Raw genomic sequence first — 22,551 nt, 5'->3', positions numbered from 1 at the left:
GCCGGGATGACAGCCTCTCAGATCACTCTGAGGAACTGCTCCCAAGAGGTATGGGAAGAGCTAGGATATACAGGAGCTTTACAACAAAGACCAGGTAGTTGGAACAATAAAAGATTGCTTGTTATCTAAAGAAAGCCAGGTATCTCAAGTTCAAGTATTTAGTGGTTTTCTATGTATGGGAGGAAGCAAACATTTGGACTCACTGAATTCATACTTTAACAAGCACCTAGCTATATAGGGCAAGTATCCTGTCCTTTCTTATTCTGAGTCTGCTCAGAGGGCACCAATATGAGTGGCTGAGAGGCTGGGCTGCAGGCCTGTACTCGCTGGGGTGTGGCAGTGTCTGCTGATGGCTTGGCTTCAGGATTCTTTGTTTACTGACATGGTTGCAGTATTTTTTTTCACATTGTAGTACTTTCATTCACAGTGCTCCCCCTTGGTCCTAAATTCGACCAATATTTTGAGAGACGTTTCATGACCAATTTTGTCCCAGGGTGCTAGGATGGCTCATTCCTAGTTCAGGTGAAGTATCTTCTGAGCTGCCATTCAAGGTGTTAGTTTTTTATCAGACCCTGTTGATACTAAAAGTTCTCTGGATCGCCTGTGTTACTAGTCTATTATGATCCAGGAATTGTTTACCCTTCGTTGCTCATTACCATAACTAGAATCACACTATTACAATTATTTTACACAGAGTTATAAATTTTATCTATTCCTTCAAGATGTTTAGCCATCATCAATTTTGTAGGCCTAGTTACACTTGGGAAATGTAACAGACAACAATTTTATTATATAGATAGAATATAAGTAATTCAGCTAGTAACGTTTATAAAGTCATGAGTAAGAATTTAATAGTCGAGAAGTTATATTTTTGGGTTAAAATTTTCCTTGTGTTCCTGATTGAGTTTGAGTGATCTTATGCGAAATTTCATATTTATGGTCAGGGTCAGAGCAGGTATTAATTGGCCAGGTGAGGTCTCCCACCTTGTAAGATCAATAGTGGCCTAAACAGAACTATAATTTCTTTTTAGAATAACGTTTCTGAGGGCTATCTAGTTAGAGCCTTGGAGTAGGGAAACCCACCAAGGTAACACAGAAGTACTAGACATAGGTAATTTACCATAAACTTAGCAGCTGGAGTAGTTCATAATCAAAGGTAGGAGAAATTATCAAAGTAATTGGCATACAGGCCTGGTTCTGTGTCTTGGGTCTGCAGTCTTCTTCAGATGTTGACTTCTTCTCATCCTGACCTGGTAGATTCTTCTCCATTTGGGCATTGTTTTAAGGTGAGCAGTGCTCTATAGGCCAGTGCACTGCAGGGGCTGTTTCTGATAGGAAATGAATCTGAAAGTCCATTTCCTTCAGCTTTGGTGTGTATGGTCTTGTTAAGAGTACCTGATAAAAGGTCCTTCCATTCAGGTTGGAGACAGTTCTTTAAGTCATGCCTGTACCAGTATGTATATTCCCCTGGCTTCTGGTCATGGGGCATTGGATCTTTACCAAGGATAGATTACTGAGCCTCAGAAACAAACCTAGAGTGTTCTTTTCATAATTCAATTAAACTTTACAGCAATGTGACATAACAGCAAGGAATGATCTGGGAAATGTCTAAGTAAATATAGACCTCAATCAACAAAACTAGAAATTAATATCCACTAAAATATAATCTTTTTTCTCTCTAAAGTTACCCTCAGTTTTCTCAAATATAGTCAAATCAAGATTAATTTATTTACAAGCTAAGTCTGATTATTTGATTATATAGGCTTTTTTTAAATTGGCTGTGTTGGAACTTTTAATAAGGACTCTCAGGGTAGAATGTTAATAAGGTTTTCTTAGGCCCAGAATGCCTCGTCAAGGGCTTGTCATGGATTTCTGCCTTACAGATTTAGGTAAATTCTTTTCTCTTTAAAATCCTTAAAATACTTTGAGATTGCTATATCTGTTAGGAGATGATCTTCCTCATTTGTCTGATAGAGCCACTGGGGACCTTAGAGTTTTTAGTCTCTTAAGGGATCAGATAGAGAGAAAAGATAACTGTTCCAAGTCTGCGTACATAAGTATAATTTATCAAATTTCTGTGAAACATAACTAGCTTGAGGAGAAGAGTTTCTTTATGTCTGGGAAACAGGTTAAAAGCCAGTAGTATTTCAGACAAAATCAAAAATTATAACCATATTCACCAGTTTACTCAGTCCCATGTAACTAATTCTTTTACTCAGAGTATCCATTAGACCTTTAAAATTACTTACCCAGTTTAGTTCAGTGCTATAATTTGAAATTCATTTGAAATCAATAAATCTCCTTGAAGAGAAAGCAATTTGCAAAATCATCAGAAGGAAACAATTAACTGTATATAAATGACAAGTAATTTAAAAGCATGGTTAAACAACGTTACACTATAATCGATAAAGAAAGCTGGTCACTATAACTAGAATTATGACTGGTAACATTTCAGATATACCAGAATTTTAGGGAATCCATATAATTTCTAGAATATCTATATTAATAATATTTTCTCATACAATATAACCTAGGAAGATCTATTATTCATTTGACAATACCATGTTATTTAACATGTCAAATGAAACTTACTACTTTAAAATCTCTCTTTGGGATGTTTCAGGGGCCCTCTGTAGCATCCCAAACTTAACTGGAGATTAAAAGAACTTTAATTAGAAATTGATATTTGGGGAGCTTTTTAAAAGTTTTCAGAACACTTGGTCAGATAAACATATAGATCACTGTAAAGTAGTTCTTTTTCATTAACAAGAAAATACGTTAAAGGTAAAAGCAGAACAGGTCAGTTATGTGGTATAAGAAGCTTTACAATTTGTTATTGAAAGTGGATTAACATTTTTAGAAAATTTTGCCATCTTAACAGAGAGAAAACCAAATCTAGTCTTCTACCAGATTACTTCTAAGATTCATTTACTTTGCCCAAGTTGATTCTAAACTTAGACAATTCCGACAACGTACAAAACCCTTTCCTCAGGGTTCCTCTTCCACAAGCGTTCCACAGCTTACTATACTCACATTAGTGTGTCCTTTATTTTCTCTTCCATTCAGAAGTAACCAGCTTCAGAAGAAAGTCACTATTTTTTATTAACAAAATATAATTACATTCATATATCTTCCTTTACACATTTATCTTACTTTCCTAGGATACTGAGATTATACCCTTAATAATAGAGATTATTTCAGGGTAGCACCAACCATTTATTAATATTTCTAAACACCTTTACTTTCTCTGTAAGGGTAAGTTAAATGTTAAATAATTCATATTACAATCTTATTTTATCTGAAAGTGTCATAGCTATTTAATAAACTCCTATCATTTAACTCAATTTAGCACAACTCTAGAATTTAAAGATACCAAACATTTAGAGAGTATCTTAACCATACATTTTAAAAATATATTTTAAAAATTTACCCAAAGCTCTCATCTCATTTGCATTTAATTTACTTAAAATTTTACTACACCACATTACTATTTTTTTCTTGACAATTCTGCAACAGATATAACAGGATCTTATTTGACTTTCATTAAAACTAGGTACAGTAAAGGTATTGTACTTAATATTGATGACTTTAAAGATGTCTATATTAATTAGAACATACTTAAACTAAACAATACCAAGTGTAATCTTAATATTGAATATTTTCCAGTTCACGTAACGCTGAAAGTCAATTTGGTCAGTTTTTATTTTAAAAATACTTAATTTGTAAGCTCTTATTTTTTTTACGTCAAATAAGCAGAGATCTTTGACTTTGATTTTTTTTTTCAGCTGTAGAAATATCTCACATCTATAATGTGTACGCAGGCTTATAAACAGACAAAAGCTAGAGATCTCATAGGTTCACTTTAAAACTTACTTATAAGATAGGTATAATAATAGTTGGAGTAAGCTGAATTTGCTTGCTCAAATCACTAAGGCTTACTATTTATGAAACCGACATTTAAGATTTCTTGACAAATGCTGAAGGACACGTCAGAGTTATGAGTTCTAAAATGCCAAAAATTTCTTGGCCTTAAGTATTATCTCGTTGAGCTAATTAGGCTCATTCTAGGTCACTGTTTGCTGTATTTATATTTCTGATCTGCAAGACAAAGACAGACGCTTCCAGTTCCCCAGAGAACTGCTCTGTCACGCAGATCCAATTGTATCTCCTTAATTGGCTTTTTTTTGTATCAGTGAGAAGAGCTGTAAACAAAGAATTCCATGTTTTAAAACTTTAAGATTTACTTTAGCATGTCTTCCAAAGCTTGCATAAGTTATTTAGTGAGGTCTCTTTTCCTTGGGTTATAAGTTAAACCCAGGGTAAACCTCTTACTTTATTGTCTATTAGCCACTGAATATTAGTTTTTAATTTTACGTTATATTGGAAGGCTCACGAAACTCTATTGGTTTCCTTTACTTTGTTCAATTAATATTTTCTAAGGGACAGATATGTGCCCAGCCTTATAATACCAAGAAGGGGAAGCGTTTTTCCATTGAAATATATCTATCCCACAATATAATTAAGCAAATGTTTTATATAAAGCCCATTTAATATACCAATTTTACAAACTTTATCTCAATTTTATTAAATCTCGTACCTTTAATTTTTATATTTATTAGGTTTAATCAGTAATTCCTATTTCTAGAAGGAGTGTCAGAAGCTTTTTGTGTGTGTGTGTGCATTGTATCTAATTATATAGAAAAGTCTCTGGGATTCCCAAGTTTCAGCCAAAGAGCTTAGGCCCTTCTCAATTTTCAATTTGATTAATAGGTCTGTTGTCCCAATCATTGATCAAGTATTTCAGTCTATAAATATGTATTTTTTTAGCTCTATAAATACATATATTTTAAACTGTGCTAAAGCGGACTTGTTTGAACTTTAATGTTGGGGGGGAGTAGGTGATCTCTTTGGCCCTTTTTTTTTTACTTTACATAGTGTAGTATCAAAACCTTGTATCTAAATCCAAAAATGTCCATTTTATTTATCTCATTCAAAATAACCATATAAAAATATTTATCCATTTGGGATAAGCCCCTTATCTTTATCTTTTTTGACATTTTTACAATCCTTTTTCCAGTTATTCAGCCTAATTAACATTAATTATTCTAAGTATTTATTAGCATCCCTAAAACCATTGATCGGAAAGGAAAAACACAAATGTAGGTTTTCAAACCAGTTTTTTTTTTTTAACTAATTTCTTAGGTTAACCATTAGATATATTTTTCTACCTTTAAACTTGATTTTAATAGGTACCAATAAAACGGCTGTTTATAATGAGAGCTCTTTCAACTTTCACCAATTTAAAAGTTTTCCCAAATTAAAGGATCCATCATATGGCCATCAATTTATATATATATATATAAAGTGATTTTAAACCAATAAGATGAAGAGGCTTTTCCACATGACAGTGGGGGTGTTGCTTAAATAAAATTCAAAAGTTTACTTTCCAAAAGCTAAAAGCCTTTGTGGTCCAGGCTGATGGAACAACGGTTAAGATGGCAAAATATCTGAAAATTGGTACAATCAAAGGATTTTTGAGAATCCCAATTTATTTGAGTGGCCACAATATGTACACAATACTTGTACCTTTTGTATGACAGAGTCCAAGGTGTCGTTTAAAAAAAAAGAAACACATATATACATACATACACACACATAAAACACCCAGAGAAAGATAAAACATTTACATTTCAAGGACACAGGAAGAGAAATCCAAGTTCCCCCTAAATGGGATTTTGTTCTTATAAGTTCAGAATTCCAAAAAATATTTTATCAGGCCTGGTTAGTTACTTTCAGGGTGAGTTATTTTTTCTAATTCCTAATGAATGTTGTGAGTTTTGTACGTATATAAACCTGGCTAGAGTATTAGTTGGAGGCTGGCAATCTGTCATTTCTTTTTCTTTTCTGTTCTGTGTTTTTTTTTTTTTAATTTTTTTTTGAAAGTTCTATTTCCCATTGTAAGGTCGGGTTCTCAGAATAAAATTGCTGGTAAGATTTCCCACAGGGACAACACTATGGCATGAAGTCTTTGCCTCTACCATTCCTGTAATTTTCTCCATCACCCAAGAAAGCTGTTACCAGCCAGGAGGAGGGTCCCATTTTTGGAGTTGAAAGGTTCCTCATAAGAGTTTTACTTCTATTCCGAAAAATTCAATGGAGGTAACCAAATCGAGGACAACATTAGACCAGCCTCTTACCTAACCACTTAGTCCTGAACCCAGTGTCTTACAACTGGGACCCACTCAGGACGTTTTCACTGGGTGAGTATTTTCCTGGTATGTTTCCACCAGCCCCACTTCAGACGTCTCCTCAAGGTGGGTGTTTCCTGTTATCTTTCAACCAGGCCCCACCCAGTATGTCTCCACTGGGAGGGTTATTCCCCCCCAGTATCTTTCAACTGGAGGGCCAGGTACCTGGATACACCACAAAATAAAACTCAGGATCATCAACCAATTTGGGAGATCCGAGAACCAGGAGAGACTCACCCAAATTCATCTGGATTCCCCAAGGAGGCAGATGGGCACAAAGTGCCAATGCTGGTACCAAGGCTCCGGTAACTCTGAGAGTTCAGCTGGAGAGAAGTCTGCTCTGGGTCCCTTCCTGGTGTCCAAAACTTTTGACTGAAATACATGTGCAGCCTAAAAGTTAAGAGTTATGTTTTATTTGGCGGGAGGACTCGAGCCGGGATGACAGACTCTCAGATCGCTAGGAGGGACTGTTCCCAAGTGGTTGAGGAGGAGCTAGGATATATAGGAGCTTTACAACAAAGACAAGGTTGTTGGAACAATAAAAGATTGCTTGTTATCTAAAGAAAGCCAGGTATCTCAAGTTCAAGAATTTAGTGCTTTTCCATGTATGGGAGGAAGCAAACATTTTGACTCACTGAATTCATTCTTTAGACAAGCACCTAGCTATCTAGGGCAAGTATCCTGTCCTTTCTTATTCTGAGTCTGCTCAGAGGGCACCGTTGTGAGTGGCTGTAGTGGCTGGGCTGCAGGCCTGTCTTCACTGGGGTGTGTTGGCAGCCACTGATGATTTGGTTTCAGCATTCTTTGTTTACTTACATGGTTGCAGTATTTTCATTCACACTGTAGTATTTTCGGTCACAGAATGATTATGGATAATCTGCAAACTTGGAAAGCAACCGAGATGGAATTACTTCAGGTACCTTCTAATTTAATAAGCCGTGTGCAAACATAAACATGGAGGAAGCATACAAAAGGATTTGGTGGTGTAGGGAAGGTGTTCTGCACATTACAGGAGAAGGCAGAATTCCTTTTCTTTGTGGGCAGGGACGTAAGCCCACCTTTCTTTTCTGTAGTGGTTCCTGAGAACAGTATATGGTAATTAATGAACATTGAGAAACTGTGGCAAACATTGCATTCAAGAGCTGGCTGGCTGCAAACTTGTGTATTGGACAGGTGGATTTCATAGGCAAGTGGTCAGGTGGATGGGAGAGAGATGGATCCCAGGCCTGGGCCCAGATTCAGGTTTAAATCGCCATTTCCTCACCATGGGGCCTTGGACTAGAATGTAACCTCTCCTAACCTGTTGGTGAATCTGTGAAATGGGCATGATAATATTGGTTTCTACCTGGGATTGTTGTAAGTTGTAAAGAGTATTATAGCACACATGAAGCACTTAACACACTGGCACTTAGCAGTGTTCACTGTGTGTGGATGTCCCCTTCGCGTGTGTCAGAGTCGTAAAGGCAGCATTTGTCTGTTGAGGATGCACTGGTAGCCCCTTGAATAGGTTGTGAATTTGGTTATTTCCTTTTGGTAAATCTGTGTGCCATGGGCAGTTATTTTCATGGACAGATGAGGAATCTCAGGGTAAAGAAGACTGTGTAATTTGCCCAAAGTCAGACCATAATTTTGGGTGCAGGGGCCTCAGTTCAGCATAGGCCCCTGGGCCTTCTGCCCTCTCCTTTCAGCACCTGAGCCAGATGTGTGCTCGGCTGTCTCCCAGCCCAGAATATCCAGCAGGGAGGAAGACATACCTGGCCCTGTGCTGCTTGAGCAAAACTCCGGGGTGGAGGCAGTTACAAAATGGATAAACATAAAAACAGATGACTGCAAACTGTGATCAGCTCTGAGAAGGAAAGGAACAGACCTCGCCGTGCAGCGCTGGGAGCTTACCCGTCGGGGCTGCTCTGGGGGCGTTCATCTCAGCTAAACAAGCTCTGCTGCTGCACAAAGGCAGGAAGGCAGGGCACGTGTGACCAGGTAGACTGGGCCTCGTTAGTCATACTCATTCCCCATTAAGCGGCAGCTGTCATGGGCACTTACCTAGTAAACAGATGTTGGCCATAATCATCACGCACTTTGCTTGGTAGTTTTATTGGCCCCAACTTTGAGATGAGGTCATTGAAGCTGGGGAGTTTGCTGCATGCCCGTGATTACCGTGAAAATACCCCCACTGGTCTTTCAACCTAGACTGGCGTGGCTGTCATGCCCCAGCCCTGTGAATGGCATCGTGTAGCTTCTCCCAAGTGGCCCAAATGACTGATATTGATTTTCTTAATTCGTAGGAAATGGTATGTGACAGTAGGAGAAAAAGGTAGTAAGAAATTGTTTGGAAAACTAGAAAAAAATTCAATTCTTCCCCAGCTGGGGGAGCGTAAGCTCTGTCACACACTCCACTCACTGCCTGTCACCTCCTCCCTGCCGACTCCGTGTTCAGAAGCCACTCTGAGCCTTTGAAGAACATTTTGCCTCATGACACTGTTGACTAGGACCTGCGACCTCTCTGTCCCTGGTTAACAGTCTATTCAAAGCCATTTAAATTTTATGCAGGCTCCTCTGCTCAGATGTAAGAATAGCCTCTTTAAACTTCTTGATGCAGCTCCTTAATGAGGATCTTGTGAAGGAAACCTAGTCAAAACCTGGGATGTATGCACATAGTGACCGTAAACTCAGCACTTTGTGAAGTTCAGAATCAGATGGGTGGGAGACTCAGGAAAGGCTTTTTAAGGTAGAAAGGGGAAAGTGAAAGGACGCAGGCTGTGTAAGACTGAAACATCTCGGTCCCAGCCAGCAAGGCACCTGCGTTCAGGATGGTGGGTGGAGAGTGCAGAGTTGTCACAAAGAAAGAAGTGGTGGGATGGGAGGGAGGACAGTTAGGTACTTTACTGGGGAGGGAAATAGTGGGCTGAACATTTCCTGGTTGAACAAGAGGACTGTGACATGATGTGCTTGTATTTTGGAGAGAAGGGTTTTGTGGGGACAGGCCTAGGGAGAACGCTCTGTGGCTGGGGAGTCAGCACAGCAAAGAAACATAGAGAACCGGGCAGACCCCAGGGCCCCTGCTGGGGGAGAGGCTGCCCACCAATTCGAGCCCTTGGGGCTGCTTCTGTCCCTTAGCCGGGGCCTTAGAGCTCCCTTCACAACCCAGTCCTGTTGATACTAGAAAAAATAAGTGGGGCATGAGAAGGGCTGTGTCCCAGGCTTTGGTTGAGCCCCTTGGGTGTGCCCTGCCAGATGTGGGTACTTGGCTTCATGCAGGAAAGTATTCAAGGGCAAGCCACTGTTGAGTAAAGGTAGATTTATTCAGAGAGATTTGTTGAAAGGCAAGAGATATTCCACGATGTGTGGGGGTTTGATGCTCAGATTAAAAGTAGGTACACACTCCACAGAGTGTGGGCCTTCTCTGAAACGGGAGAGAGAGGTGTGACCCCTAGGCAGTGCTGTGTTGCTTGTATTCATGGGCTTGGTGGTTTCATATGCTAATAAGTAGAAGGACCAGCCTAAGGGCAAGGGGCTGGAATTCACAGGGAGTTGGCCATTTCCCACCCTTTGACCATTTTTGTCTAGCCTTGGGACTGCCATGGTGCCTGGGGGCTTGTTATTCACCATGTTACTATTACAACGGGTGTGTAATGAAGCTCAAGATCTGCTAGAACTTAAATCTCTTCATCCTGAGCCTCAAGGCCTATTGGGGGTTGAATCCTTCACCATTTTGATGTTAATTGCTTTGGCCTTCCTTGAATGGCTGTGCTCTGCCCCCTTCCATCCTGTCTCACTGTGATGACACAGAGAGAACAAAGGCCCGGCCCTGGCTGTGCTCCTGCATTTAACAGGGGGAGGGGTGGGGTAGGCTGAGGATGACTCTGGGTGGTGTGAAAGATGTTTCAGATTTTCCCACGTGGGACATGGGGACCTGCCAGCTGCACCGCAGATTTATCTCACGGGCATTATCGCTTGTGTCACTCATTTGTTTCTATTTTTCTTTTTTTTTTTTAAGTATTTAATCTAAATTTAATATCAGGGTTTTTTAGGAAACAAATTTCTCTTTTTATTTTCTTTGGGGCTCTTTTTGGGGGGGTAGGTAATTAGGTGTATTTATCTGTTAGTGGAGGCCCTGGGGCTTGAACCCAGACCCTGTGTATGCTATACACACGCTCTAACACTGAGCTCTACCACCCGCCCCTTCATCTTTTTCTTTTTGCTTTAGCTGCCAAAAATCTTACAGCTGAATTTCTAGTCGGCCTTTAACACTTACCCTGACTTCATGGCATCCATTTTTATGACTTTACCTCCCCCTGGTTTCATTTAAGTATTGAATCTCCATTTTCTTTTCACTCTCACTTTTGTCTTTTTGTTGTTATTGTTGTTAAGCTGTGTTTAAAAAATTGTTTAAATTCTCTTTTAGCAGGAGGCTGAAAGTAAATAAATATGTAAATAAACATCACACTTAAATGCTTTTATACATTCTAAGCTGTTTAGTAGTTACTTAAAAACTGGACTGATATTAAAGTTATAATATTTTTACATTATTTTTTAATTTTTTCAAAAGGTATAGCTGATTTACAATATATGTTTCAGGTGTACAATAGTTGCTCCATTTATAGTTATTGTAAAACATTGACTGTATTGCCTATGTTGTAAGATACATCCCTCTAGCGTGTTTATGTTACATGTAGCAGCTTGTATAAGAAAGTTGGGTAACACAGAGTCTGGGGCATTGCTGTGTCTGACTCAGGTTCCAGGTCACCCTGCCTGTCAGACCCCAGGCCCTCACAACTGTCTGCAGGGCAGCGAGTGGAGGCAGCTCTCATCAGCGCTGGTACCAACCTCTGAGTGGCAGTGACAGCAGTGACTGTCTGTGGACGTGCAAAGTGTTGTTCCAGGAGATTTACATGCATTTCTTCATTTATTATTTAAAGCCCTCCTGTGAGGGATCGTTTTAGGTTTTTAATGAATAATACACTTTATTTTTAATTTAATAGACTTCAAACTTCCGGAAAATTTACAGGAGTAGTACAATGAACACTTAGATACACTTCACCTAAAAGGGCAGTATTTGTCCTTTTGTGTCTGGCTTACTTCAGCATACTTTTTTAAGGTTCATCCATGTTGTAGCCTGAAACAGTAATTTATTCTTTTGGTTTAATAATATCTTTTTTCTTTTTCTTTTTTTTGTTTTTGGTCTATTTAAAAATAGTTTCATTGAAGTCTAGTCAGTTTATAATGTTGCATCAGTTTCTTGTTTACAGCACAACACTTCAGTTATATAGGAATATACATGTATTCATTTTCATATTCTTTTTCAACATAAGTTACTATAAGATATTAAACATATTTCCCTGTACTATGCAGTATAAACTTGCTGTTTATTCTATACATAATCAGTATCTGCAAACCTTGAACTCACAAGTTATCCCTTCCCACACCGTCTCCCCTCTGGTAACCATAGTTTGGTTTCTATGTCTCTGTGTCTGTTTCTGCTCTGTAGATAAGTTTCTCTTTCTTTTTTTTTTTTAAGATTCCACATATGAGCGATCTCATATGGTATTTTTCTTTCTCTTTCTGGCTTACTTCTCTTAGAATGACATTCTCCAGGTCCATTCATGTTACTGCAAATGGCATTATTTTATTATTTTTTTATGCCTACGTAGTAGTCTATGGTATAAATATACTGCAACCTCTTTATCCAGTCATCTGTCAGTGGACATTTAGGTTGTTTCCATGTCTTGGCTATTGTAAATAGTGCTGCTGTGAATATTTGGGGGAAGGTGTCTTTTTGAATTAGGGTTACTTCTGGATATATGCCCAGGAGTGGGATTGCTGGGTCATAGGGGAAGTAAATTTTTTGTCTTTTGGTGAATCTCCATACAGTTTTCCACAATGGCTCCACCAAACTTCATTCCTAGCACAGTGTAGGAGGGTTCCATTTTCTCCACAGCCTCTCCAGCATTTATTGTTTGTGAACTTCTGAATGATGGCTATTCTGACTGGTGTGAGATGATACTTGATTGTAGTTTTGATTTGCATTTCTCTGATAATGATATTGAACAATTTTTCATGTGCCTATTGGCCATTTGTATGTTTTCATTGGAGAAAAGTTTCTTTAGCACTTCTGCCCATTTTTGGATTGAATTGTTTATTTTTCTTTCTTATGAAGTGTAAAAGCTGTTTATATATTCTGGGAATTAACCCCTTGACAGTCTCATTGAATGTAAATATTTTCTCCCATTCCATAGGCTGTCTTTTTGTTTTGCTTACTGTTTCCTTTGCTGTGAAAAAGCTTGAAAGTTTAATTAGACCCCACTTGTATATTTTTGCTTGTATTTCTATTGCTTGAGTAGACTGCTCTAGGAGAACATTGCTGAGATGCATGTCAGATGTTTTGCCTACGTTTTCTTCTAAGAGGTTTGTAGTGTCTTGTCTACATGTTTAAGTCTTTAAGCCATTTTGAATTTATTTTTGTGTGTGCTGTGAGGGAGTAGTCTAACTTCATTGATTTACATGCAGCTGTCCAGTTTTCCCTACACCATTTTCTGAAGAGGCTGTCTTTACTCCATTGTATGTTCTCACCTCCTTTGTCAAAGATTCAATGACCAAAAGTTTTTGGGACTATTCTTGATAATTTTTTTACCCATTCATTGATGGATGGACATTGTTTGTAACTTTTGGCTACTCTGAATGATACTGCTATGAATATTGATGTGCAAATTTTTGTGAGAATATGTTTTCATTCTGTTGGCTGTACAGTTGGCCCTCCATATCTGTAGTTTCCACTTCATGGATCCAGATGGCTGGTTGTAAAGGGACTCGAACATCCTTGGATTATGGAATCCAGGGTGGTGGGTTCCTGAAACCAACCCCCCGAGGATACTGAGGGATGACCCTATATGTAGGAGTAGAATTGCTGAGCCATATGATAACACTAAACTTTTGAGGAAACACCAGACTTTTCCAAAGAAGCTGCACCATTGCCCATTTCCAATGGCTGCATATTGAGGGTTCCCATTCCTCTGCCTCCTGACCGACAATTGTTATTGTCCGTGTTTTGATTATAACCATCCTAGTGGGTGTAAAATGAGATCTCATTTTGATTTTGATTTGACTAGTGATGCTGAGCATCTTTTCATATGCTTATTGGCCATTTGTGTATCTATTTAATTCCTTGGTAAATTTAAAAATTGGGTCGATTTTCTTTGTATTGGTCAGTTGTAAACATTTTTTTTATATCCTGGATACTAGTCTCTTATTAGATATATGCTTTGCAAATTTTTTCTACTATTCTGCAGATTGTCATTCCACTTGACTTTTTTTAAATATTAAGACAATTCCTTTATAGGGGAGGTAATTAGATTTATTCATTTATTTTATTTATTTATTTATTTTTTGCCAAGCATGCACTCTATCACTTGAGCTACCCACTTCCCCTTTCATTTCATTTTCTTGATGATGTCTTTTGTAACAAGTGGTTTTAATTTTGATGAAGTCCAGTTTATCTGGTTTTTTTTTTTTATCACTTCTGCTCTTGGTATTGTATCTAGGAAACCATAACCTATCCTAGGACCACAAAGATTTATACTATGTCTTCTTTTAGAAAGTTTATAGGTTTAGATTTTACGTTTCTGTCTGTGATCCATTTTCAATTAATTTTTATTTGTTATATACAATAGGGGGTTTCAGATTCTAAATTCATTCTTTTGCCTGCAGATACCCAGCCTTCCCTGCACCATTCGTTGAATAGACTATTCTTTCAATGCAGTGTTGTTGGCACACTTGTTGAAAACTGATTGTAAATATAAGTTTCCCCCCTGGAATTTTTACTGTGTCTCATAGATTTATGTACCCAAACTTATGACACTACCATAATGACTTCAGTACTATAGATTTGTAGTAACATTTAAAGTGAGTCCTCCCACTTTGCTCTGCTTCTTCAAGATAGCTTTGGCTGTCCTGGGCCCCTTGCACTTCCATATGAATTTTGGGATCAGTTTTTCAATTTTTGCAAAGAAGTCAGCTGGAATTTTGATAGCGATTCCACTGAATTTGTAGATCACTTTGGGGAGTCTTAACATTTTTAACAATATTGTCTACTATTCCATGAACATGGGATGTCTTCCGTATATGTAGATCTTCTAAAATTTTTTCAGTGATACTTCAAATTGTTCAATGTACAAATCTTGTAAATTTTTGTTAAATGTATCTCCCATTTTATTTTTAATGCTGTTGTAAATGGAAAGACTGAGCTTCTTAAGGGTGGGACTATATATCAATTTGTTTATTTCTAGGATTCCTACACATCAAATACACTAGGTTTATATTTGCTTCATAAATCTATCCACAACTCTTCCCTCCCCTGTGTTTTAAAAAACCAAGACCCAGGTTAAACTACCTGAACACCTATGTGGAAGTGAGAAATGAGACCCTTGGGTGGGGCTTTGTGCAGATGATACTGAGAACTTATTTAGGATGGCTTCATCTTAATTTCTTTTAAACAATCCTTTCAGTGTATATAGTCAGATACATTAAGAACATGCCCTTTTGATGTACAGAGGAGCTAAGACTATCATTTTCAAATAATTTCTAGTGAGAATGTTGTACTTGAAACCTAATTTGTATCTATCTTTGAAGATTTATGTTTCAGGAGCTTTGACTAAAGAACACCTGTCTTTATTCAATAACGACAACTAAATGCTCAAACAACATGTAAGAGTTTGAGCTGTAACTGGAGGCAGCGCTTACCTCTCCCAATACACTTGTGCTGATCTGCTCAAAAGGGTTCGTCCAACTGTTTGTCAGTAGTCTGTTGGACAAAGCCATAAATCATTGATTTAAGGTTGCTGGAATGCAACATATTCTTATTAATACTAAGTAAGCCCATATTGAGTGCTTACTGTATGTTGGGAATTGTCCCTCAGACTCACATGAGTTTTATTTCTCTGAAAACCTTACATATTTCCTTGTTATTCCCACTTTACAGATAAGGAGACTGAGGATTAAGTCTTCTCTCTTTTTGGGGGAGCTCATTATCAATGACTGGAAGTTGTAAGGAAAAAGATATTGATTCATCCTGAGAAAATATTTTTCTGAGAGTCAGCATTTTAGAGGGTGACCACTGAAGAGGGTGATCATTGTTAGAGTGAGACGAGCCCCGTGTTGTACGGAGTCAGCATCCCAGTCCTGGACACGGCACTGTGCTGCTTGGTGGGTGAGGCGGCGTGGCCGCGCAGGGAACGAGGATGCCGGGCCGTTGGGCTGTGCTCAGGCCTGGTGAGGCTTTCTCTGAAGAGCAGTGGACCATCATTGACAGATTTTAATTAGGGGAGTGGGGTGCTCTCGTAGATCACTTTTGTGTTTGTAGAATGCTTGCAAACATTCAGTAGGCTCGGCAGAAAGTGATGTGACGAATCAGAGTAGGGTGGCTGCGAGGTGTAGCAGTGTTCAATTTTCAAGTGGTTTTCAGTCCCATGTTTGTGGCTCAGTAGACGTGTCACTTTGGATGACGCACTCAAGGAAGTGAAACAATTTATTTAATCAATTGAAGCAGTGATGTACCCAATTCCCAGGACTGTTGTGGAGATCCAGTGAGATAACATTCGCACAGTGTGCAGCGTGGTCCCCAGCCCAAAGTCAGTGCTGAGGGAGTGCCTGTGAATACCTGGTAGGTCAGGTGTCGGTGGTGGGTCTCGGTGACTGAGGAAATCTGAGCCCTGAAGGAGGGGTCCAGTCACATCTGTGAGTGATGGGCCTGAGCTGGGAGGGGCAGAGAGACCTTCCCTCCCAACCAGGGGCCCTGGGCAGGACGGCTATGGGAGGAGCACCGTGAAGTCAGCTCTTTTCAGGTGGAGTTGGAGTTGCTCTTGAGACATCTAAGTGCAGTGTCACGAGCTCACAGAGGAGGTCTGGGCCCGGGCTGTGCATTTTCCTATAATCTCAATCCCTGAGGACGCCGAGGTATTGATCGCTGAACGTGAAGTATTCTTTACAGGACAAGTGAATAGTAGTATCATCTCTGTCATCAAAGCTCACGTCTCTTTATTCATAATCCACTTTGTTAATTGGATACTTACAGGGCGGTTCTTCACCGCCCTCCCCTAGGCTCAGGCTCCACAGTAAAGAGCTGGTGAGCCTCCCTCTTTTCCAGAAGTAGACACATTTAGCTGGTAGCCTTCTATACCTCGCCAGACTTAGAATTTTAATTTGTTGTTTTAATTCTATTATCTGTTGGTCATCTCCTGACAGGAGAGACGTTTTACCTCATGGTCATGTTTCAATTAGCTGTTACTGAGAATTGCTGATCTGATCCATAGTGTATGTATTATATTAACTTTGTAGAGTACTTATCATTTTTCTTTCTTTGCCCTTAAATTTTGTTTGCCCCTTCAAGTTTCTATCCTATTTCGGGCCTTATTTTTTTTAATTAAAAAATGTGTGTTAGTAGTTAAGAAAACAAAAGCAAAGAAACAATGCACATGATACCTAAGTTTAGAAAATATCTATTGTGTTTTCTGTCTCGGCAATGGAGTGTTCTAGAAACTCGTGAAAACGTTCATTACACAAGTTCCTTAAAATGCTGATTAAGAAATAAATCCTTCCTTCCTCATCTTTCAAGCTGCACAGCTAATTTTCAAGAAAGTGAGGGGAAATCCTCAGAATCCAAGTCATATCAGAAAGCAGGGATTCTGGGAGATACGTGAGACTTAGAATCCCTGGGGTGCCGGTTGGCTCCTGAACTGAGTGTTAGTTGCCCTGGCAGGAGGGCGGGAGGTGAGCCCCGGGCCTCTCACACTGGGAGTTGGATGGCTCATCCTATGTAAGGCCAAGCACATCCTGAGAATCCTGTTTAATAAAGGGTGAATTAGAAAGAAAGAAAAATATCATTCCTCAAGGCAAGAAATTAAGGAAAGTCAATTTTTGGGGATGCAGGGAAAAATAACAAATCCAAAGTAAGGATTTAGTTTAAAGCTGTTCTGGCATGAGAGTGACCACAATCTCCTGGCAGAAAATCACAGCTCCTCCCGGAATGAGAAGTTGTGTTTTGAATGAAACAGTGAACAGCCATTCCTAAAAAGGCCTCCTGAGTCTTCTGGATCAAGATACTAGACCCAAACAGCTCTCTTCCAAGGTCTCATTTAAATAACCAGAAAGGCTTTAAAGGAAAGAAGCCATAATCATAGTTCTATTTATTGACATTAGTATATGCTAGGAATTCAGAGGTGACTATGGAGTTGTCTCCTCTTTTATGGACCTTACTTTCTGTTTGACATAGTTGGGGAGCTGGGTGGAGGGAGGTTTTAGTCTGTTGCAATTAGCTAGGAAAGGAAATTAAGAAAGCAGTGAAGGGTGGGTGAACTTTTTAGCTGAGGACAGTCCTGTTCATTTGGCTTTTAATTGCAGGCTCGATGAGTTTTCACTGGAGGGAATTGATCTTACAGAAAATGGACTTAACTCAGGCCTCTTCAGAATGGACAAATGAACCTGGAGAAAGACAGTCAAATCTGTGCAGACATTGAAGTTCACGTGAACGTGCTGTATCCCTGAGCCAAAGATAGGACAAGAAGGCAGCACTTCTTGAGGACAGAGGGGTGGTTTTTAAGGTTCTCCAAGAATGAATCCCAGGGAACCGGGATGGCCAGTTGTCAAACTGTGACTTTGCTTTTTGGACGGTGTGCCCACCAAAGGTATTTTCCGTTTATTAGTTTTCATTTCTCTTAAATACATCTCAGGTGATGAGGACGTGGGCACAAGCATTGGACGCCATGTCGAGGAGACTTTGGATACCTGCCTAGAAGCGCGGGCACAGCTGCGGCTGCGTCATACATCTTGCCGCCCACCCCGTTGCCCGGCTCCGTGATCACGGCAGGGTGGTTCCTTGATGACCTGTCCATCTCCTTTGTGACATTGTAACCCACCAAAAACCGGAGCGTATTAGCTTGGCTTTGTTCTTTTCCATCCTTCTCTTTGAATGGACTGATAGTGGACCCAGTTATGTTAGCAGATGTTTTACAAGTAGGGCTCTCAGTACAAACCTTGTAATCCCCGCTGTGTGATCTAGAGAAGAAAGTTACATTCTTTCCAAATTGTTTTGATGCACTTATGTGGGAAAATGGTGTACGTTTGAATATGTATTTCCTCTCTGAATCATCATGGCTAGAGATGAATGTGGGCAGACATGGAATGTGTTTTCTGTATTTGAACTGTATGGTCCCCTAAATTCTCCCCAGCTTTTTAAAGTCATCACTGGAGTGTTACCTCCAGAGTGTCCCAAAGCATCCACCACTGCCTGTTCTTCAGACACTGTGAGTTTCCAAGTTGGAGAAGGCTGCTAGCTGGTGAGGCATTCTCTGGCACATCTCTGGCTGGCTGATGTGGGCTTAGCACCCAAGACTTGGCAGACAGTAACTAACCACGATCACTTCCATTTCTGGGACACTCATGAAGGATTTTATACGTATGCTAGTGGCATACGTTATTTCAATTAGTTTTCCCAACAATCATAATTAGATTTTTTCACCTCTATTAATAAGTAAACTGTCAAAGCGAGTGACGTGCAGACTTTGGACTGGAACACGGGTCTTTCTGATCCCAGTCTCTGTTCCCTCCCCGACCTATCCTTCCAGATGGCCAGGAGACTCTTCCTCAGTCTTGAGTTTCCTGCTGATATTACCACTCTCTTTGTTTCTAGGAGAGGAAAAGAAGTCTAAACTTACTTTCCAGTTGAAAATGGAATGGAGAGTTAACGTTGGAAGCCGGGAGAGTCTGTCCTGTGATGAAGCGGCCTCCTAGCCACTTCCACTGGGACGTCACGTCACTGTCTGGGCCCCTTGCTCAGCCTGTGCACAGGTGACAGCGCAGATGTGCCGAGCAGTCCTCCCGGACAGGGCAGTGGGTTGGAAAGGAGTTTGGGGATTTGGTTTCATTTCATAGGTTTCTGAGGGCCTTGGCCTGGCACTTCGAGTGGGACCATTCCCTGTCCCACATACTCGTGCTCTGGGCCCGTGCAGGCCTGATGTGGCCTCAGCCTGAGGCTCAGGGCCCGTGGTGAAGTGGAGAATTTTAGTCCAGGGTCTGTGGAGGCTCTGACAATTCTGGGTCGTGGGACATTGTCCAGGATGATAATAATTCTTCCCCGAGTTTCAGATTTCCTTGCCTGTGAGACGGGGTAGTAATAGTTTCTGAGATGATTGTAATGATTCAGTAAGGGGCGCAGCGTGTGCTGGCAGGTAGCTGGTGCTTAAGGAGCAGAAGTCGCAGTCACTCTGTCAGCCTCTCACTGTGTGCTCTGTGCTTTGAGAAGATGTGTATTTGGTGAAAGTCCTGCCCAAATACTAGGGTCTAGATGAAACGTTGTTCCTTTACTATCCCTTTCTTTTGCTCCTTCCTTTCTCTGCGTCTCATGTGTAGGGAGCAGATTCCTCTGTTTCAGGGAATACAGGCCTTTCTAGGAAAAGGACAGGATGAACGTGGATAGGTGGGGCCGGAGGGGGTCTGGAGCATCTGCACAGTGCTGCTTCCCTGCATTTCTGCATCCGGTCCCATCAGTGCACGAAGTCAGCCTTCCTCTTCCTTCCTGTGTCATCAGGTCTCTGTTTTATGGGAAAACATTTTTTACGTGTCTTTTTTCACTTACATGTTTCGTTCAGATGCTTGTTGCTTTTTTCCCTGTGCTTCAGCGTTCCTAGGAGAGAATTCAGCAGTGCAGCATCCTCTCCGAGCTCTATGAGTTGATCGGCTTCCACTGCAAGTCCGTCTTCTTCAAGTGGGTGGCCCCCGTGCAGCGCGTGGCCCCCGGCATCCCGGAGCCTGGCGGGAAGGCCTGCTACCGACTCCTTCTGCAGACGCTTCCTGGCTACAGTCTGTCACTGATTCTGCAGGACTTCAACAAAGGTTTTGGGACTAAAACATTGCTTCAGTCCGATTAACCATGCCTTGTTTGGGCCCTGCTCTCCTGTCTCAACAGGGTGAATTGTGATTCGTGTAGAGCAGGACACAGCAGACTTTTTTCTGTCAAGGGCTTGGGAGTCAATATTTCAGGATCTGCAAACCTCCTGATCTCTGGTGCAGCTGCTCAGCTCTGCTGTTCAGACGCCAGAGCAGCCGGAGAGTCCACACACCCACAGAGCTTTATTCACAGCAGTGGCTGGGGCTGGATTGGGTGTATGAACTGCAGTTTGTCCCCACAGCCTCCTCACTATTGACGCCTGTACCTGAGCGTGCATTTGCGACAATGGGTGAACCTAAACTGACACGTCATCATCACCAAGAGCCCATACTTGACACTAGGATTTACACTTGGTGGTGTGCACTCTGTGGGTTTGGACAGATGTACAATGACACGTTTCTACCATCACAGCATCATACAGAGTAGTCTGTCTTAGTGACCCTAAAAATGCTCCTTGCTGCACCTCATTCATTACTCCTTCCCCTCTAGCCTCTGACAGTAACTGATCTTTTAGTCTCTGTGGTTTTGCCTTTCCCAGAACACCATACAGTTGGAATCAGACAGTTGCAGAATCTTCCCAGATTGGCTTCTTTCACTTAGTAATATGCATTTAAGGTTCCTCCATGTCTTTCCATGCCTTGATAACTCATTTTATTTTAACACCATAAATAGTCCATTTTCTGCCTGGACCACAGTTTATTTATCCATTCACCTACTGAAGAACAGCTTAGTTGTTTCTGAGTTCTGGTGATTATGAATAAAGCTGCTATTAACATCTGTATGCAGATTTGTGTGTGGACGTAATTTTCCATTTTGTTCAGTAAACACCAAGGAGCACAGTTGCCAGATCATATGGTAGGAGTACGTTTAGTTTTGTAAAAAATTGCCAGACCGTCTTCCAAAGTATCTGGGCCATTTTTCATTCCCACCAGCAATGCAAGAAAATTCCTGACGCTCCACATCCTCACCAGCATTTGGTGCTGTCAGTGTTCTGAGTTTTGGCAGTTCTGACTGGTGTGCAGTGATAACTCACTGTTTCAGTCTGCAGCCCCTTGATGACAGATGCTGTGGAGCATGTTTCCATAGATTTCTTTGGCATCTAGTTTCCATGTTGAGGTGTGTGTTGAGGCATTTTGCTCATTTTTTAAGCAGGTTATTCATTCTTCTTGTTGAGTTTAAAGAGATTTTGGTGTATTCTGGATATCAGCCCTTTATCAATGTGTCCCTGCCCTTCACCTGCAGCACCGGAGTTGTCCTTTGGGTCTCAGTGGAGTGTCAGCTCTTCAAAGAGGTTCCCTGTCTTCCCTCACCTAAATACTGTCCTTGAACTTTTCACTTTCATTGACTCACTTTGTTCTTTTTAAATAGCATTTCCCATAATTTGTAAGTACATTAAAAAAAAAGGCAATGATTGAACACTGCCTCCCCCACCAGGCTGTGTGCCCTGTGAGAGCAGAGACCCTGTCCCCACTCACCATGTCCCATGACAGCACATGTCACATGTCCATGTAAATGTGTGTAACGTGGGGCCAAACCTGATGAGCAGCTATGACGACATGTGTTGGCTACCATTCATTGAATACAGTTTGTTTCTTGATCTTAATTTTAAATCACATGAATGAAACATGTTTCTTTTGAAAAATAAAACAACAAAGCACACCTCCATGTGATTGGTACTTTCTACTTAGCCTTCTGACCCAGGAGGGGACGTTCACCATCATTTTGTGGAGGAGGTTGGGGAGGTAAAGTAGGAGAGTGAGATCAAATAAAGTAAAAATGATAACAATCAGCTGGCTTTATTTTCACTAAGACAAATGTTACTTTAAACCATACCTCAGGTGTTGTTCTGTTGTTTTAAACACTTCTCATAGAATTAAATGGAAGCCCACTAAACCCTGAAAGGGAAATTATGTGCTCAGGTCCTGAAAAGTGTTTATGTCTATTTCTTGAAATGCACATTTTCCCTGCTGGTTACAGAATGTCATGGCGGGAACACAGCCGTGAGCTGTGTGTGTCTGCCAGCTTCACGGGCTGCTCACTGTCATTTTCATTTTCTTGTGTTGCAGTGTATGAAGGTTTTCCATCAGACTGTTTGCTCAGCCCCTTCCTGAATGAGGGATTGAATTTTCCACAGGAAATCTTATGGAAGAGAGTGACAAGGCACATGGGTTTCCCAAAAAGCAATAGTTGTTGTAATAAACTCTCACATTGGTGAACTTTTTGAATACAAGCGAGTTGAAAATTTTATCACTAGGTCATATGCCACAAATCTGTCTTAAGAATAAAAAGATTCAGATTTTATAGAAGAAGCAGTTTGAATCAAGTATAAATTACAATTTGTACACTAGTTGGTGTTAGAACATGTAC

The 22,551-nt window shown here is 40.4% G+C and overlaps 1 long non-coding RNA gene across 2 annotated transcripts in view; it reads left to right on the top strand.

Annotated features, from left to right (window-relative positions):
* The window catches only part of LOC141577140 (uncharacterized), a 78,430-nt gene extending 57,461 nt beyond the window's left edge, over positions 1-20,969 (top strand). For both annotated transcript variants that reach the window (XR_012505772.1, XR_012505771.1), the window contains one exon: positions 19,916-20,969. This is a non-coding gene — a long non-coding RNA (uncharacterized LOC141577140). The remainder of the gene's footprint in view (positions 1-19,915) is intronic.
* Positions 20,970-22,551: the final 1,582 nt, after the last annotated feature.

This window comes from Camelus bactrianus, chromosome 3 (assembly GCF_048773025.1).
Source record: "Camelus bactrianus isolate YW-2024 breed Bactrian camel chromosome 3, ASM4877302v1, whole genome shotgun sequence".
Classification (NCBI taxonomy): Eukaryota; Metazoa; Chordata; class Mammalia; order Artiodactyla; family Camelidae; genus Camelus; species Camelus bactrianus.
The sequence above is the reverse complement of the archived record's forward strand: the minus strand, read 5'-3'. Positions and strand labels throughout refer to the sequence as shown.